Raw genomic sequence first — 19773 nt, forward strand, 5'->3', positions numbered from 1 at the left:
ATAGAGGATGTGGTCTCAGTCACAAGGCAGAGACCACTTAGAGAGAGCTATTTCCTTATCTTTGATTCCCCCCCATGAATCTCTGTGAAACCATTTTGCATAATACCCTACCCTCCATTAATTTCTATATAGGCCTATACACTGTGGCATTCACTATGGCATTTGAAAAGATGTCAGTTTGTGATGTATTTTTGACCAAGCGCAGACAGAAGTAAATGGTCTTTTTCTATTATCATGCATTTGAATCCCCAACAAGAGGCTGGCCCAGCGTGGTAGAAAATGTCACCTGTCATATTAGATGATAATTGTACCGAGATGAAGGCAGTAGAGGCAGAGGCCCTGCTACGCTATTCAGCTCTTATCTGGAATATGGCTGCATTAGAAATGCACATATAGGATGAGGGATTTGGCAAATGGCTCCCTACATGGAAAATGAAACCATACACCTTGAGATGTATGTGTATGGTGGGGAGCTACTGTATGTGTTTGAGAGGGAATTGTGAGCAAGAGGGAGACAGGAGAGAATGATTCCAATGGGTAACAGTGTAGTGTGTGTGTGTGTGTGTGTCTGTGTGCATGTGTGTGTGTGTGGACACGTGTGTTTAACAGACAGATCCATGTTCCATGCCTTCCAGTGTGGAGCCGAGGATTCCCATGATGCTGAGGGTCAACTCACGGTCACTGGCTTCTGGTGACAGACGACTTTGAGCTGTGTGTGCATGTGTGTGTGTGTGTGTGTGTGTGTGTGTGTGTGTGTGTGTGTGGGTGGGTGTAAATGTCCTGTTAATTCAGGTCATAACCATCTCTAGCAAAGCTGTCAGCACACAAATTGCAGTGTGAAAGATGCCTCTGTACATGTGTGCATGTCTGTGTGTGAGTGTGCGTGAGCATGCACGGTCCCACCCCCCACATTCCTGTTCTGATTTCCATTTGAAACATCATAATAAGTCAACACATAATGCAAATGTACTCAATTGATTCACTGCCAGTGTGTATTAGCGAGTGAAGCCATTAAGCAGATCAGTTCATTACGATCGGTGGTGCCAGTCAAGACTCCTGTCTTACTGTACTTACTGCTGTTATATTACTTATTTATTCACAGTGGGTTTCAACTAAATCAACAATCTAACCTCTGGCTAATCCCCTTGGGGCTTGTGTGTGTGAGAGAGAATATGGATATGTGTGTGCTTGCATGTATATGTGTGTGCCTGCACGCACATGTGTGTGTATGTACAACATTATGTATGTCTCCATATACCCATGGGAGTGCACCTAACCACACCTAACCACATCTGACCACATCTACATTAAGCTGTCCCACTGTGGGCTCTTAACCCACTGTCTCTAGACACTATACTGTAGAATTCAACCCCTTAGAAAAGGGCATGCTGGTATAATTATAAAGCTCACCGTGTCAGTGTCTCATACAAGCTGAAGGGACAGAAACAGTCAGAGGTTAGGTGCGTTTGATTTGTGCTGCCCTCCAACCCAGCGGATGCACTTGAACCTCTCCCCTCGTGGTTTTAAAATGGATCGAACTCTTCGATTTGTGAAAGCCGCACAGTTTAAACTCTGTTTCTATAAGCCTGAGATTACTACAGCATTCGCTAACAGGGAGTGAAGAGGGAGTTTGTTTTTTTTGGGGTTTTTTTGGAGGGAGGGTGGGCAGTAAAAGGGGAGGGGTAGAAAGAGGAAGAGAGAGAGAGAAAGAAGATGTGACAGTTGCTGCTGCACAGCTGTGTGTGTGTGTGAGAGAGAGAGAGGGATAGAGAGAATTAGACAGGTGTTGTGAACAGAGCATGCGGAAAGGTGTGCTTGTCTTTTCTCTCTGTTAGGAGACAACATTTGGACTCAGGAAGAGAGAAAACTGAACTCTACTACTGACCCAGTTAGAGCAGAGAGGGAGGCAGAGCAAGGAAGAGACAGAGAAAGAGGGAGAGAAAGAGAGGGAAAGAGAGAGAACGAGGGGGGTACAGTGTTTGTTGTAATGAGTTTTGCACGGTTCCTTTCTTGGTCCAAAACGGGAAGTGCCGAAACACACACGCACACACACACACACACACACACACACACGCACACACAGACACACACACACACACACACACACACACACACACACACATATTACCCTCTAACTTCATGTTTAAGTCATGAGGCTCCACTGCTCTTTTGCCAACTCAATAAACACACTACTGCCAAGCCCACTTCAGCAGCCCCCCCACCCTTTTTTACACACACACACACACACACACGCACACACACACACACACACACACCACTAACATTGCCTGTAAAAATGTCCCTCTTATAGTTTTTGGAGTGGACTCAAGTGACTAACCCCCTAAGCTTTGTACTTCTGAGTTTGTGCGGGTGTGTGTGTGTCTGTGTGTGTCTTTGTGTGTGTGTGTGTGTTTTATAGGGATTTCTGCGTTAATATGAGTGTGTTACTGTCTGTGTTTATGTGTGTGTCACCTGTGTATGCGAGTGGGCAGAGGGAAGAGGTGGGACTGTGGGTGGTGCTGAACTATCTTTACTAACTTTACTTTAAGTATAGTACACCTGAAGTATAATACCCTTCCATATTAAGTAGGTGAAAGAAAGAATTTGGAATGAAATCTAGGTGTCTTTCTGTTATTTTGACCTTTGCCTCAGCATGGAATGACAAACAGATTAATCATGCAAATAGCCTGCAAACTCAGGGTAACTAACGGACACAAACACACACACACACACGCATACAAAACACTTTGTAGCTCAGTTTATGGAGGGCCAGATAAGCACAATCAATGTCAGCCAATTATCCGTGCAGCTCTAAGTGATTAGCTGTGCATCTGCGTACCCCTCTCTGTGTTTGTTTATGCGATGGGCTCGTCTGATAGCTTTATATTGAACTGTGTGTGCATAAAGTGACCATAAATGTTTCTCATGCTCTACTGGGACTTGATGAAGGAGCGCTGGTTTATCGTGTGTTTCTCTGTCTGCTTGATGAAGTGTCTGTGGCTGTGGTGTCAACGCCTGCTTACTGACAAGCAATAGGACTAACGAGCCTTCTGATGGGGATGCTTCAGGGCTAAATGCGGCCGCGGTGGTACAGGAGCTGCTTCACGGCCAGGTGGAAGGACTTTCTCTGTAGATTTAAGTACGCAACATGTGGAAAATGCTATTCTGCTGCTTTTTCAAGGGCAAACAGCCATTCACAGTTCTGTCGTGGTTTAGCTAACGGTGGAGAGGAAGAAGCAAACATCTAGGTTAGCACAATAACCTGGCAATTAGACTGCCTCGTGTAACTGGAGATTAACAGTGCTTAGTGTTGCTGAGAATGAGAGGCAAAGTCTTTTTAGGGGTAAGGTGTGTGTGTGTGTGTGTGTGTGTGTGTGTGTGTGGGAGGGAGAGAGAGAGAAAGAGGGAGAGGAAGCTGTAAGTAAGCTGTAAGGGTTGTTATTGTGAAGCTGTGCCTTCCATATTAAATTCCACAGACTGGTGAGAGAGAGAGCGAGAGAGGGAGAGAGAGAAAGAGCGCACAGGATGAAAACAGAGAAAAATGAATCAGGGTCAGCCCTCTTTTGCTCCCTTTGCTAGGGGTGATTCATGAGTGGAATACCACAAATAGGGGCTCCATGTTTAATACCTTTATACGTCTCCCTCTTCCCCCTCCTTCCCTCTCTCCCTCCCTCCCTCCCTGCATTAGCCCACTTCCAATCCCCCTAATGTTCAGTGAATAACCGCTTTAACAGCTAGTTCAGGTGTCCGGGGCAGTGCGATATAGTATAGGCGGTGGAACAGAGAGAGAGGCAGGGTGCAGGCTAGGCCGGGAGGCCAGGCGGCCAGGCAGGCAGGCAGGAAGACTCTTATGAATAATGGATGGAAACAGAGGGCCCGTGTTAGGATTGAATATGAATGGCCTCCCCTGCAGTCTCTTGGCTTGATCGTGGCTCATACTTACACCTCGGAGATGTGCTCTGAATGATAACTCACTTTTTCTCATAGGAGCCCATTACACTTAACCTGATAACTTACTAAAGTTTGCTGGCCGCGGAATACAACTCTGATATAGTCGTAATAGTTTTAGTAGATCTAATATTGTATGGATTGCTGTAAGCAAGTTTATGAACTGTGTACTGAATTAAATATATTTAACTTCACAGTAGGTTATGTACATTTGGCCACTTTATTGGGTCTACAGCCTGTTTACACAACCAGCTCACTCCTCCAGACAGTGAGTCATGTGGCTGTGGCTATATAAATCATGCAGACAGGGTCGACAGGTACAGTTATTGTTGGGTTAAATGTTAGCAAATGCAAGACACGTGATCTAGGATATAAGTGAATTTGAAGATGGTGTGATTGTTGGCGCCAGGTGTGCTGGTACCAGCATTTCAGAAATGTCCGCCCTCCTGGGGTTTTCATGCCCTGCAGTGCCTATGGTGAAGAATATGGAATGAACAGAAAACATCCAGTCGGCTGCTGCCCTGTGGGAAAAACCACCTCACTGATGAGAGAGGTCAGAGAGGAGAATGGGAAGACTTGTTCAACTAACAAGCAGGCCACACGCACACAAATAACAGCTCAGTACAACAGCGATGTGCAGAAGGGCATCTCAGAACTCACACTCGTCGAATCTTGAAGCAGATGGGCTTCAGCAGCCAAACGCTGAGTTCCACCTGCTGTCAGCTAAGAACAGAAAAATGCCTGGTCTGACAAATCCCAGTTTCTGACTGATAGCAGGGTCAGAATTTGGTGTAAACAGCATGCATTTATGGATCCATCCTTCCTGGTACAGGCTGTACCGTGTGTAATGGTGTGGGGAATGTTCTCTTGCCACAACTTAGGCCCCTTAGTACCAATGGAGCATCGTTTGAACTCCACAGCATACCTAAATGTTGTTGCTGACCAGGTGCATCCCCTCATGGCCAGTCCACCGTTTGTCAAATGGATACTTCCAGCACCATCGCCTCAAGATGGTTCCAGGAACATGATTACACCATTAGCCTGAACAGTCCCCAGATCTCAACCTAATAGAGCACCTTTGGATTGAGGTAGAGTGAGATGTTCGCAGCATGAATGTGCGACCAAAAAAATCAGCAGGAACCGCGTGACGCAATTGAGCCAGCAAGGACCGAGATCCACGTGGAAGTTTTCCAGCACCTTGTTATTTCCATACCTCAAACAACTTGTTCTGGAGCCAAAACTTCACAAATTACTGGCCGTCCGACAATTCCTTGTTCTTTCTGGCAGCTGTGAAGAGAACATGAGATTTTTTCAAACAGTTCCTTTTGTGGGCAAAGTAGTGTAATTATGTGTAGCATGCAGTTAAAAATGGAACTTCTGCTGGCTGTGATCTGTACTTATTGGTGCCATGCTATGCGATGTGTACATTTTCATTGCCAGGAACAGATGCAGCTTGGTGTGTGTGTGTGTGTGTGTGTGTGTGTGTCTGCCCTCTTTCCTCTCACTTTACATTTTGCACTTGATGTTGTGCACATAGGGATTATAACCCCATAATATGACACTGGTTATAATATTAAATGTTTCTGCCCTAACATGAAAGGATATTGTTAGCCAATTAGAAATTTCTATTAAACCAATCTTGTTTCTGATTGGCAGAGAATTAACATTCACATTGCACCTACGTACATGATTGCCGCATAGGTGTACAAAGATATGATGCCTCCTGGTGAGGCTGTGCATATATTATTTATGTATATATGTCATATATTTTTTATATTGTCAATAAAAAATTTCAATTCAATTCAATTTCAACGCACAACAGCAGAGATGGAGAAAATTAAGGTAAAAATGTTTGAATATGATTAAAGTACAATAAAAGTTAATAAGTAACATATCAAATTCAATGTAGGAATTCATATGCAACTCCATTGCTTTGCTGTGTGTGTTTGCTGCTCTCATTAGAGATATTCCACGTTAATTGAGTTGTTTTGACTTAATAACTTAGTTAATTGACTTCTCAACAAAACAGTAACTTGGTTAAATCCATGTTTATTTTCTAAAAGAGCTATTTGATTTTGTAACATCTTAAGTGCAAACTAAATGTTTTTCTACATTTTACTGATTGGTATCATGATGCATTCAATGCCATTTTTAATCTTGGAATTTTGATGACACACAAGACATTCCGGACATAATAGTGGACGTTTGTGTTAATTATGTTTCATCTGCATCTCAGTATGAGACTGAATATTGTTTATAGCTTCAAGTAACATTAATTACTATGCAGTCGTTTGGTTCTCCTGACGCCATCAGATTGATGACTGTACCGATGACTGGATCTGCCCTTTGTAGATTGACTAGTTCAGTTTCACTTACAAGTCCTAGTCATATTGCATATAGAGGTCAAGCAACCAGCTGACCCTCTTCCCTGGCAGGTACAAGTACACACACACACACTCACACTCAGGGATTAGGTTTTGGTCAGAAGCTCCTGATTACAATATGTTTATTACTCTGGCTGCCAACTGCAGAGCTCTTATCAAACACACACACACATGCACACACACCCACACACACACACACACACACACACTGTTTTTCGTGTTGCTTGTGAACTGCGGAGTTCTTATTAAAAATTGATCTGCAAGCTGTTGTGTGTCACTGCTTCGCTGAGGAATTCATTACCTCTTTGCCATGCACCGCTGTGTCTCACACGCACACACACACACACACACACACACACACACACACACACATACAGAGTATCCCTGCAAGCAATCCCGACCTGTCGAATAAAACAACACTCTTTTGTTTAGAGTGTTTGAGATGCAAACAAACAAAGACTCCAGTGGACTCCGGAGAAAGAGAGACAGAAAGATACGGAATGAGAAAGGGACAGAGAGACAGGAAAGAAAAGAGAAAGACAGTGAGACTGAAACAGAGAGAGACTGAGAAAGAGACAGATGGTGTGATGGTGATGATGGTGATGATGAGGATGAGGCGAGTGAAGAGTAGGGAAAGAGTAGAAAGTTCCCCTCAGTATCAGATGTGTGTTTGATGGCAGCAGTCTTAAAGGGAGGGAGTGACTCTTTGTGACAGTTTGTGACAGTTTACACCTCTCGCTGCCTTTCTCTCCCCCGCATTCTTCCATCACTCCCTCTCTCCTTCCCTTGCTGCTCTTTCATCTTCTCAAACCTACTACTTTGAGAAATCATTACTACTATCTACTGCCATCATTTTTTTTCTGTCTCTCCCTTCCCTGCCTCAATCCATTCTCTGTCTCAGCTGGGTCAGCCATCTTAGATGCTTTTCTCTCCTTCAGTACTGAACAGGTTCTCTCTTTCACTCTCTTCCCCCAGACCCCCCTTTATGTTTTTTGAGTGGTACCTTGGTAGCTTCAAAACCATCATTATGTACAAACAAGACATGACCAGCAGAAATTGAATTCTGGTTGAATGATTTACTCCATCTTTAACCTCAGCGCTCATGTATTAAGTAAGTCAGCGCTGATTGAAATTCAGCGCCTTGCCTCACAACCTGCCAAGTGTCCTTGAAAACCTTGTTTGCAGTGGAGCGCAGATGAAGAGAGAAAGAGGGAGAGATGAGGAAAACGGAGAAAGAGGGGAAAATGAGAAGAGAGTTAATGTGAAGGGAATAGAATGAGAGTGTGCCGTGCTTTTCTAGCGACTGTCAAACCAACGCAGTTCTGCGTCTGCCAGCCTGTCTGTCTGCCTGTCTGTGTCTCTCTCTGTCTGTCTCTTGTCGACACCGACTGAGTCCTTTCCACATGATCAATGCACCTCAGAGAATAGCCATTCACCTTTTTCCTGGCACTCTGTCATTTTCTCTCTATCTCTCTGCCACTTCTCCTTCACTCCCTTTTTTTTCTATATATCATCTTCTCGCTCTGTAACTGTTCCATCTCTCTCCCTTTCTGTCTCTCTCTCTCTCTCTCTTTCTCTCTCTCTCTCACTGTCATTTTCTGTCCTCCCCTTCCAGCGAGCCCCCTGCTTTTCTATTACTCAGTAGGCCACATTGCATCTCAGTATCTCTGCAATTTTCCTCCATCTCTACCTCTTTCTTTAATTTAGGCTGTCACACTCCTTCACGTTTCTACCAATATACCCTCTGCCATCTTGTAAAATAGACTTCTTTCATGACACTTTTGAGATTTTTTTTTTTTTTAACTTTCCTAAACTTTTAAGTTCAGCCTGAGTAAGTTAAGAGTTGTGATGTTTCCTTTGTTTATGTGTGTATGTGTGCGCTAGTGTGTACGCTAGCGTGCTACTGTATTATCAGGGGTAATGACTGTGTGACAGTATGACAGAGTGGTTGCATCTGTGTGTCAGTGACAGAGACAGATCCTTGCTGTGTGTGTGTGTGTGTGTATGTGTAATTTTGTCATTATATAAATGCTACTAGAAGGCAGCGACCATCGTTACCCTTAGGATGTGTGAACTTTCTCTTGTAGCACAACACAACCACCCTGATCCATCAAATCAAAAAAACATTTGCGCGTTTACACACACACACTCACACCCCTCATACACACCACCATGCACAGACAAGCTTACACATACACCACTGTTCAACAAGTGTTAACCCAACCTTCGAACAGGAACACACCGCTCAGCCCTCACAGTTCAAACAATTACAATACTGTGTCGCACGACTGTGATCAAGAATAATCTCGGCCACTCTCGAGGATACTCCGTACTCCCACTAGACTTTCACAGCATGCTTTTGATTTTGAGCTGATTAAGAGATTATGAATTGGATGTTGAAACTCCTTGGTATGTCTTATTGTTGCACATTGATCTGCGGCGCTGACTGTACGCTGCATTAGAGCCGCTGCTTATCTACAAAGCCAAAGGCCGTGGGAAAATCTGCCAAGTCGAGCCCCAGCTGACTTACAGTTGGAGTGGAGAAGTCTTGCAGTACCAGTGTTGTTCAGAGTGGAATACCAGTATTGTAGTTCAGCAGCTTCTTCACACTGTAGTACTGAACTGAACTGTACTGTACCGGCTTGAACCAGAGGATTTTCTGTTTGCACTGTCTTCAGTTACATCCTCAGTATATACGTGTTATATACAGTATATACATTTTGACCTATGTTCAAAGGAGCTGCTCCAAAACTCTTCACACTCATTCATAATAATAAAAAGTCTTGTGCCTCTCTTTTATGTTGCTGGGATTCTTGCCAGGCTACCTTGCCCAAAAAGTTGTGATATGCAAGCAGTGAGCGAGCCCGCATTGATTTCCATCGGCTCATAAATATTCCAGTGTATCATTGACTTTAATTTCACAGTGCAAAGTGCCATCCAGTGTTTTTGTGCACAGATGAAGAAGCACACTTTATAATGTTTTGGGGATCTGCTTTCTTCAGTGAACAATGTGGGTCCTTTTCTGTCTTCTAAGGAGAGATGGAAATCACCCAGAGGAGAGGCGCTGGCATGCTAAGATAATGGGATCTCCAGTCTTCTCTGTGCTGGTCTTTGGTCTTCACAAGAGCCAAACCTGCCACACTAAACACTTCTGCCTTCTCCCCTCATGAAATATGGATTTGTGTACAGGCGGGCACAAATGCTAATCATTGTGTGAGTGTGTGTTGCATATGAGCGTGTGTGTGTGTGTGTGTCTGTGTGCACATTCGAGTGATTGTGTGTAAGTATGTGTATGTACGTGTATGTGTGTATTTTGCCGGGCCGAATTAGATTTGGGATCCGAGGCGAGAAAGAGAAGAGACGCATGGAGGAATTTAGCTATGAGGCTCATAAATAGTTTAGCCACCCAGAGCAGATTCATCAAGTAGCGTGAGGGATAAATCATATTTTCCCCCCTCTCCACTCCTCCGCCCCCATCCTTCGCCTCTCTCTCATCCTGAAGAGAGGGATGGAATAAAAGATGCGGGGATGGTAATCCTGAGGCTTAAGAGAGCCTAATACCTGTCGACACTCATGCAACTCTGATGCAAGATAGGCGTGCATTGAACACTCCAACCTCCACATACACACACATAAAGGTACGCATACACACACACATGTACATACATACACATTAACATACACATGCGCACACACACACATACACACACATATCTGTGGCAGGCAATGGGATCAGACAATACTGACACTAATGAAAAAGCATCATCGACATGCAGGCTAATATAATATAATCCAGGTTCTCTCTCTCACACACACACAACCATTTGAACTGACATACAAACTTCACACAGCAACACCCACCTATGAACCATGTCACGTAAAAGCAGAATGGCCCAATCGATAGTGATCTGTTGCTTTGGATCGCCCAGTGACGTGACAAATATCCTCGCAGGCGGCCCTGAGCTACAATTTCCCAGAAATTGAAAGGCCCTTAGGCCCTTTTGGCACCAGTGTTATTTGGCTGCTGTTTTCCCCCCATGGCCATCCATGAAGGATGAACCTCTCTATATATCATCTCTGTCTCTTTGGATGGAGCCCAACCTCCATCACCATAGCAATGGGTGTTTAGCCTACGCCCCAAGAGACATAGTCATTCCACAGATTGCCTGCAAGGATGAGATCGGGTGTGTGTGGCAAGGATTGTGAGCCTTTGAAAATGTGTGTGTCTGTGTGTGCGCATGCTCATATGTGTTCCTTGGGTGTCGACTCTCCATTTGTTGGTATGAATTATAGATCAGGGTTGCCATGGGACCTATGATGAAGGCTAAAGAGTCTCCCAGTTACACACCTGAGCCCTCACCTCTCCTCTCCTCTCCTCTCCTCTCCTCTCCTCTCCTCTCCTCTCCTCTTTTGAAACAACAAAAGAAACAACTTTGAAACAACCTGTTCCACCTCAAAATGTTAGGACGACTGCATCGCTTGGCTTCCAAACAGGTCAAAAGGAAGGGAAAAAAATCCCCGGCACAGAGGAGAAAAATGCTTTCCTGTGATTCTTCAGGTACTCTGCCCTCCTGCTTTGCCCTAAATGTGTAATGCATGCAAATATCTTTGCATCCATCATGGCTGCTGTCTTTTCAGCATCTCCTCCCTCCCTCCCCCCATTGCTCTGTATCACTCCCTCTCTCCCTCTCCGGCTTCTTCTCTCCTTCTTTAGCTCTCCGTCTCTACCTCTCTCCTCCTTCCCTCTCTGTCCCCCGGGACGCCCCTTTCTCCAAAGTAAGCCTCTGAGCCGTTCGCTCCTTCATTACTTCATTACTTCGCTCTCTCGTTCCTCTCCCTCGCTCTGTCTCTCCGAGGAGGTTCTGCAGTGGGTTTTCATTACTCAACAAGTCAATCTTCATCACTTCGTCCTCTGTGTGCTCTCGTCGGCTCAAACACACACACACGCGCGCGCACACACACACACACACACCTATACTTGCACATAGACTCTCCCAGGCAAAGATTTAGACACAATTAGTCCTGTCTCATAATGACAGAATTTTTACTCTGTGATGAGGTGGGGATGGAACAGTAGAAATGGCAGAAGGATGAGAAAATCCATGTACCCGATGAAGAAAGGAACTGACAATGAGGCTTTTTACAGGCTTATGCAGTTAAGAGACCTCTCACTAGGTATTATAATGGATATTATGCTAATGTGGAGCTTGTTGTCTTTTCAATGAAACTCATTGTTAAGTTGCAGGCTTACAGAATAGCAGTCCTCTTTATTGAGGCTATAGGGCTGTGGGGAGATAAGGCCGCCACTTGGAATATCAAGTAAGGACGCAAACATACACACGCTTTATCCTTACCTTTTCTCTGACTGTCTGCTAGGGAGTATTATCACACACACACACACACATACACAGACTTCAGGCTTAATGTTGGCTCTGGCTGACTTTAAAGGCTTTATTATGTACATATAGACCTCTGTGCCTCTGAGTCTCCTATAGAAAAGTGTCTCTGTGTACATATGTATATGTTTGTTATTGCGTGTACTGTGCATGTGTGTGTGCTTTTGTGCTTCTGTGTGTTTGATACCAACATTATTCTTCTCTACCTAACAATTACTGCTGGAGAAAAAATATCATTTTCTAGCAAGGACCTTCAGATCTTCACGGTGTGACTGAGGGCCTTGAAATGAGACCAGAGTGAAGTCCGCTGCCCACGCACACGCACACACACACACACACACACACACACATCAATTTTATGTCTGCTTGTTGAGTGCCTCTAGAGAAGAGACAGTCTGCAGCCAGCCAGTAGTTTACTCCTGAGACAGCTTCTTGTTTAGCATTTAGATTGGCTTGATCAACCACCAGTTACCCAATATGTGTGTGTGTGTGTGTGTGTCTCTCTCTCTGTGCATGTGTGTATGCGTCTATGAGTGTGCGCCTCCCTGTATGTGTGATTTATGTGTGAAGATTTGAGTCTTTGCGTCTGTGGTCTGTGTACGTGTGCGCGTGCATGTGTACTTGTATATTTTTGCATGTGTGCGTGCGTGTTTGGTTCATTGTGTGTGTGTGTGTGTGTGTGTGTGAGTGTGATGAGCCATGGCTAACAGCTCTTGGTGAGCACTCCAGGCCAGGCTTGCCGTTGAGACTTGGTGAGGCAGTGAGCCAAGGTCACACAAAGTTACACATTAATCTTTTAGAGGGAACACCCCCCTCCCCTACTGTACTGGAGTTTCCGCACACAACAATTCCTCCCAACATCTTACTGTACCTAACCCCAAAAAGAAAATGATCCCAATTATTTTGCTTAAAACACTATATGGTTTCCCCTCATAGAATTTGGGTGCTTGGTCAGTTTTCCCTGTCTGTTTGAAGCGGATACGCCGATGCCTTGTTCTGCTCAATAATTGATGCAGGATTTCAGAAACACTCAATCAGTCAAACTGTATTAAAGGAGGCGGGGTATGAAAAGGTTAATGGGATTCTGACTGAACGTTGACTTCACATGTGCGTGCGCACACACACACACACACACACACACACGCAGGCAGGGTTAACCTCGGGAATGTTTTCAGGGATCACTGGAGCTGTTTAAATTAAGAGCACATCATTTAATATGTCATTTGTCAAACACCATCTGTATGCTGTTTCAGTGGCTGAGCACACTTTATACCTCTGTGTTCTGTCAGACAGCGTTTGTGGTAATATTGGTGTGTGTGCGTCTATGCGTGTGTGTGTGTGTGTGTGTGTGTGTGTGTTTGTATGTGAGTGGCACTGGCTCTCACCTCCCTTTTACCCCGAGTTCAACCAGAGTTCACAGTCTCCCCTACGCCACTTAATGTGTGTGTGTGAGGGAGAGAGAGAGAGAGAGAGAGAGAGAGCATGAGTGAGAGTGGGAGAGAAAGAGAGGGAGTCTTTAGTTCTCTGCCTCCAGTCTCCCCAAAAGCCACTTATGTCTTCACGAAGTTATGACTGTTTGGAGAGAGACAATAATGTGTGTGCGAGTGTGTGTGTGTGTGTGTGTGTGTGTGTATGTGTTCATGTCTTGTCCAAGTGTGCGTGTGTGCATTTGTGTCGTGCCCACAGTCGCTGATGCCTCGGGGGTCTGTGTTGTTGCCCCTGATCCTCTGTTTTATAACCCGTCTACAGGACATTATGGTTTCTGTTCTTACACAGGTGAAGGATGTGTGGGGTTTGACACACCGGGTTACCCTCTGTACTACAACAGCATTCAACCTGCAAACCTGCTGGAAAATCACCTATTTCCACCTGCTCCTGTCCCCCTCTTCATGTGATGTTTTGCCACTGGGCGGATGTGGATGTGAAAGAGGGTTGAGAATGATAATACTATCTGGCATACAGACACAGAAAAGGTGAGGATAACGCATTTATCGTGTGTGTGTGTGTGTGTGTGTGTGTGTGTGTGCGCCCTAAATAATTCAGCCCAGAGGTGATGTGCCGGTAATGGTGTCCCAAAAGAGGTTTGCCTTTTTCTCTCTTTCTCTCAGAAAAAATTCACATACCCACACACACACACACACACACACACACACACCTGTTGTGGCCTGTGGGGAGGCAGACAGACAGCAGTGTGTGTTGATGTGTGTGTGATGGCAGCAGTGTGCAGACAGGACAGAGAGCTAAAGCAGATTTGACAGGCTGTCCTGGGCACTAACGCTACAAATGGCTGCCTGGATGGAAATGTCTTCATCATCCCAAACAAATAGGCTGTCACCCAGCCCTCCTGCACTTCCTTTGACTGAGTGCCTTCTCTCCTACTCTCTCTCTCTCTCTCTCTCTCTCTCTCTCTCTCTCTCTCTCTCTCTCTCTCGCACACACACTCTCTCGCTCGCTCTCTCAAACACACACACACGCTGAGACATGTTTTTGCTGTCATCACTTCCTGTGTTTCTGCTTTGATGTCATTCTCCCCTTCCGTCCTTCTGGGTGAGAGTAAAGCATTTGCTCTCTCTCTCTGTGTGTGTGTGTGTGTGTGTGTGAATGTGTATGTGCGAAAGAGATCATAAATGAGGCTGGTGCTTGGCCTTTGTTTGAAATATGAAACCGCTCTCAGCTGTACAATATTACAGCAATAGAACAGCAATCAGGCGTTAATTGAATCTGGGTTATGACTTTTCTGTGTTCTCGCTCAGCTGAGTGTCTCTCTCACTCTCGCTCTCCCTCTCCGTCTTTCCTTCCTTCCTTCCCTCCCTCTCTGCCTTTTTTCAGTCTGTTCATCTGCCTTTTTTCCTCTTTCTCTATCTCCCTACCCATATCACTCCTTTTCACCCATCTCTTCCGACCGACCTCGCCATATGTCTTTCCCAACTATGTAATACCTGTTATATACATCTGGCTGCAGGTTTCATGCCCCCCCCCCCCCCCCCCCCCCTTCCCCCCTTGTTCCAGCCCCATCTCTCCTGTTAACAGTGGCCACAGCATGCAGGCTCCCCTTTCTGCTTCAATTACACCGTTCACATCTCATTAGAAGGCCCTTTGGTGAAATGTCACCAACTTAACTACCCTTCGACATGGGACAGTAGCTTTCAAATGTGAAAATGAGATGTGTGTGTGTGTGTGTGGGCACACATGCCCTGCGTATTGTCTGTTGCTCTCTCTCTGTGTGTGTATGTGTATATGTGTTCTTGCATATCCATACTTATGAGGACCAAGTGTCCTCATAAGGATAGAAAAATGAAGAAAATCCACCAAAGTGAAGATATTTTACTTTACTTTACTTGCTTCTTTAAGGGGCTATTTTAGGGTTAGGACTTGGGTTTAGGGATAAAGTTAGATTCAGGATTAGGTTTAGGTTAAAGTTAGTTAGGGATTAAGACTTGTTCTTAGGGTTAAGGTTAGGATTAGGTTTAGGCTAGGGTAAGGGTTAAAGTTAGGCACATAGTAGAGATGAGTATGGTTAGGTTTAGGGATTAGGGAATGAATGTATTCAAAGAAGGTCCTCACAAGCATAGCAATACAAATGTGTGTGTGTGTGTGTGTGTGTGTGTGTGTGTGTGTGTGTGTGTGTATAAGTATGCAATACGGGTATGTGTGTGCTTCCCGTCCTTCATGAAATGGGAGACTATCTATCCAGCCTGACCTTTTCCTTAATTGCTTGGTTTGGGTTCTGTCTCTGCTCATTTCGGGGACAGCGGCATCTGCGAAATGACTGCCGACTCCCAGTTGTCTCTGGCAAAAAACTCACTTTACCTGTCGCACCTGGCAACCCACAGACGCACACATTTAAACAGATGTGTAAAGACACGCAAAGTGTGTGGATCGGCTGTTGCCAGGGAAACCGGAAAGTAAGGCAGTTTGTTTTTCAATGTCACTCAAGGTCTCATGGAAGCACACACAGCACACCGCAGTGTTTGATGTGTTTGCTTCTTCAAGTGTCCTCACAGTCCCTCTGGCCATAGAATTCTTTGTGCGGTAGCTTCCTGTATTTTAAACCTTCCTTCTTCTCTGTGTCCTCAGTGCTTGATGCGTCACAACAGCACCCTCCCTGTCACTCTGTTGCTACCTGCATTCAGCACAATGGCTTTTCTCATAGATGCAGTCACAACTTTGTAACAAGGCTAAAAGTCTAAAACAGCCCCGCAACGGTGAATTTTGTGGAGCGGCGTCTCTGCCAGGAATCGAACTCGGGTCTCCCGCTTGAGAGTCTGTAGTCTAACTCCCTGCAGGCCGTGACCCATGAAGTGGTGAACAGAGCGACCGACCGACAGTGGCATCCGTAGAGCTCCTGCTGTTGCGGGGCTAAAAAAACAGTGGCGGTCCTGTCCTGCCATTGTTGGTGACCTAGACGAGAGCATTTTAAGGTGCAGCTCAAAGAGATTCTCCAAGACCGTTTCAAAAGTGTATTGTAACTTGTGGCAGTCGAAGGTGCATGTTAATAATAGCAAAAGTCTAATTAGGCCTAATTAATGTCAACAATAAATGCCCTTTATTGACCTTTCAACCTTGCCATTTAGCTCAGGCTAAGGATTAGCTTGATTTAAAACTCATCTTGTCCAATAATTTAATATGTTATTATTTTTTTAAATGTAATAATTAAACAAATAAGATAGATATGAAGCTTGATAGATTGACTTCTAATTCATGCAATTTTGGAGGTGGACAGCACTACTGGTATCTGAACACAATGTCACAGAGCAGGACAATGTCTTGACTGGGGCATATTGTCTGGGCTTTGGTTCAGCGGGCCTACTGAGCATTTCAGCACTGCCAACTTACCTGGACTCCGCTCACTATCTCCTCTCTCTCTCTCTCTCTCTCTGTCTGGCTGACAGTCTAATTGTCATGTGGGCAGCCTCTGCCGCATGGATTTAGTGTCGCGCTCGCCTTAATTTAATTGAAAAGCTGCGGAAAGGGAGGGAGGAGGGAAAGCAGGGAGGGGAGGGGATGAAAAACAGATAAATAAAAAGTGGAACCAATCTTTGCCGGGTGCGCTGGGCGGTAAAATGGCTGTGTGCGGTGAATAATGCATGGGGGAGATGGATAGGTCTGTGTGGTTAGAGCCCAGGACCGCTTGGCGCTTCATTACCGAGACGTTTGTATGCTGATGCTGTGATGCAGGCTCCTTCGCTCTGTGACAGAGAAGTGGCTGCAGAGGTGGCACATCCCTATCTCATATTCTCTCATTCTTTCTCTCTCTATAGCTCTATCTCCCTCTCTCTTTCTTTGTAAATTTTAATGCTTGAACCCCCCTCTAACTCACCCTTTTTACTTACCTATCCGTGTCCAATATGTGTGCGTGCGCGTGTGTGTGTGTGTTTTGTGTGTGTCCATATATCCCTGCCCTGCAAATACGTGCTTGTGCATACGTGTGATCTATCTCTGCTATGTTTAGATAGAGAAGCCCGAAGGCAGATGGCTCTTAAGCCTTCCTCTTCTTGCCACACCACACACACACACACACACACACACACACACACAGAGCAGAGCAGATAAACCTGCAACTGATCTACAGGCAGCTTCTCACAGAACTAGTTTACTGTAGAGAAACCTCTGCCCTTGACCGTTTGGCCCTCGCTCACTGCACCTGTCCTCTCTGTCCCTCAACTATCTTAATAGTGATCTCCACTCATTTTTTCCCTCTCCTTTTTCATCTTGGTTGCTAACCAAGGTTAGTAATATACATTATTTTCATTCTGGGCTTGGTGTTGCATACATGCCCTCTAGGGCTGAACGATTTGGAAAAAATGTCTAATTGCGATTATTTTGACTGATATTGCAATGGCGATATGATTTGCGATATTAGAGGGAATGATAATTTTTACATCATTATTCTCATTTTCATTGAAAAACGTATTAAAATGATTATGGTGTGATTTTTGCGGGGATCTGTACCAAACTACCTAACCCTGTTTTCTTAAGTCTGTAGAATATGATGTGTAGGCCAGGCCAGCACGACAATATTTAATTTAAAATGGTATTTTGACACACATTTCGCCTTTAACAAATATTGCGCCTGAAAATTGCAGTAGGCCATATTGCGATTTCGACAAAATTTCGATTAATTGTTCAGCCCTAATGCCCTCCCTGAATTGTGCAATGCCTGTCTGCTTTGTATGCTTTGTATGCTTTGTATGCTTTGGTGAAGGTTGTGCAGACAGAAATGTCAGCAATGTTAGGGTTTATGGATTTATGGAAGACGTACGTATGTCTTGTTTACATTCGAGTGAAGCTGTGAGAGATGGCTGAAGAACAAGCACAAAGGGAAATCTGCAAACAAACCGCTAAATGCAAACGGTTTTCACATGAACTGGGGCATGTGCGGATAAACTGGCATATGTGGGAATTTTTGGTGAGCTGGTAATGTACAAATTGACTGGTACATGTGTACATAGACTTTTTACATAGGTTTTCCACATAAACCGTAACATACTGTATAAAGATTTATGGATGTATGTGTGGATCTATTTTGTCTCTTCCTTATGGGTAAGTGCAGATTTATCCTCACAACCCAGAATCTGAATGGAGGCTATTGGTGAGGATATAGAGATGACAGGCAGCTTATCTCGGGGCGGCGGTAGCTGAGTGTTAGATAAGCAAGCTTGTGGCTAGAAGAACACCCAAAGCGGGTAGGAAAAGGGGGAAATGAATGAATGAAACAAGTGTATTTTGTAGGTCGGTATCACAAGATATGTTTCTTTTAATCATCGGGTTGCCAGATCGTTTCTTGTAGCTTTCAGTGGCTGAAAACAAACTTCCAAACAGTTCCTCCTGGGAGTGGAGCAACAGTGCAACACGAGTGCACCAAGCATGGAGTTGAAAGTGGGACTTCTACCATGGCTACATCTGTAGCATGGACTCATCTGAATAAAACAGTGAATCTGAATTCTGTAATGGCGGCAGAACGGCGTGTGAAGCTCTCAGTGTGTTGTGCCGGAGCAGTGGGAGGTCTCTGGCAGGCCAGGCCTATGGCACACAGGCATCCTGGAATGTATTCCATTTCATTATATTCAGCCTCGCAGCCTGCTCTCATCAGTGGATCAGGAGTGCACCGTCTCGCAGGCACACCAAGATATAATTACTCTCCAACAGAGCGAGAGCAGAGCAGGAGAGAGAGAGGGAGAGAGAGAGAAAGAGAGAAGATGGAGGAATGAACAAGTGAAGTTTAATTATGCTTTATGGCAACAATTATAGAATGAAAACAGAAAGTCAATAGGCAGAAACATTGTCTCATTTTCTCTGCTGAGGTGGATTGGGTTTTGCACGGGGCCTTGGGCAAACAAAAATAAGAAACAGGCACGAGGAAACAAAGAAAAGGGAGAGAATATGCCTTATCATATTTATTAGAGAAAAAAGGAAGTTGGTGCACCTCCAAAGCCTTCTGAGATTTTTCCCCTCTCATATTTCCATCCATACTGTTTATTTCCTCTGCAAGCCCGATGCACTACTTCACTAATTACAATTTGTGCAGGTAATGAGGAGCCTGTAATGGATTCCATTTTGAAAGCAAGTAGTGCATAGTTCTGCCCTGTCCTGTGTCTGAAGATCAGTGAAGAGTCAGACGGAGGAAGACAGCGGAGCAAACTCAGCCTGCCATTTTGTTGTCTCACTCTCTCACAGAGTAGCAGGATCAGTGGGATTAAGAGTCTGATTATCATGCCTCATTGGCAGCAATGAGCACACATATGCCCACAGACACACATACACACTCACTCACACACACACACACACACACACACACTCAATCAAGGACAGATTAATTAAAGGGAACAGTCTAATTAGTATCATTAAGGAAGGAATAATAGAGAAGCGCGTACATAGGGACAAGGACTGAGGCAAACAGTGGATCTGTTTACACACACACACACACACACACACTCTTACACACACACCCACGCTCACATGCCAACACACACACACACACACACACACACGCACACACACACACACACACACACACACACAGTTTGATCAGTGTGTATAAGCTA

This window comes from Centroberyx gerrardi, chromosome 13, assembly GCF_048128805.1.
Source record: "Centroberyx gerrardi isolate f3 chromosome 13, fCenGer3.hap1.cur.20231027, whole genome shotgun sequence".
Taxonomy (NCBI): Eukaryota; Metazoa; Chordata; class Actinopteri; order Beryciformes; family Berycidae; genus Centroberyx; species Centroberyx gerrardi.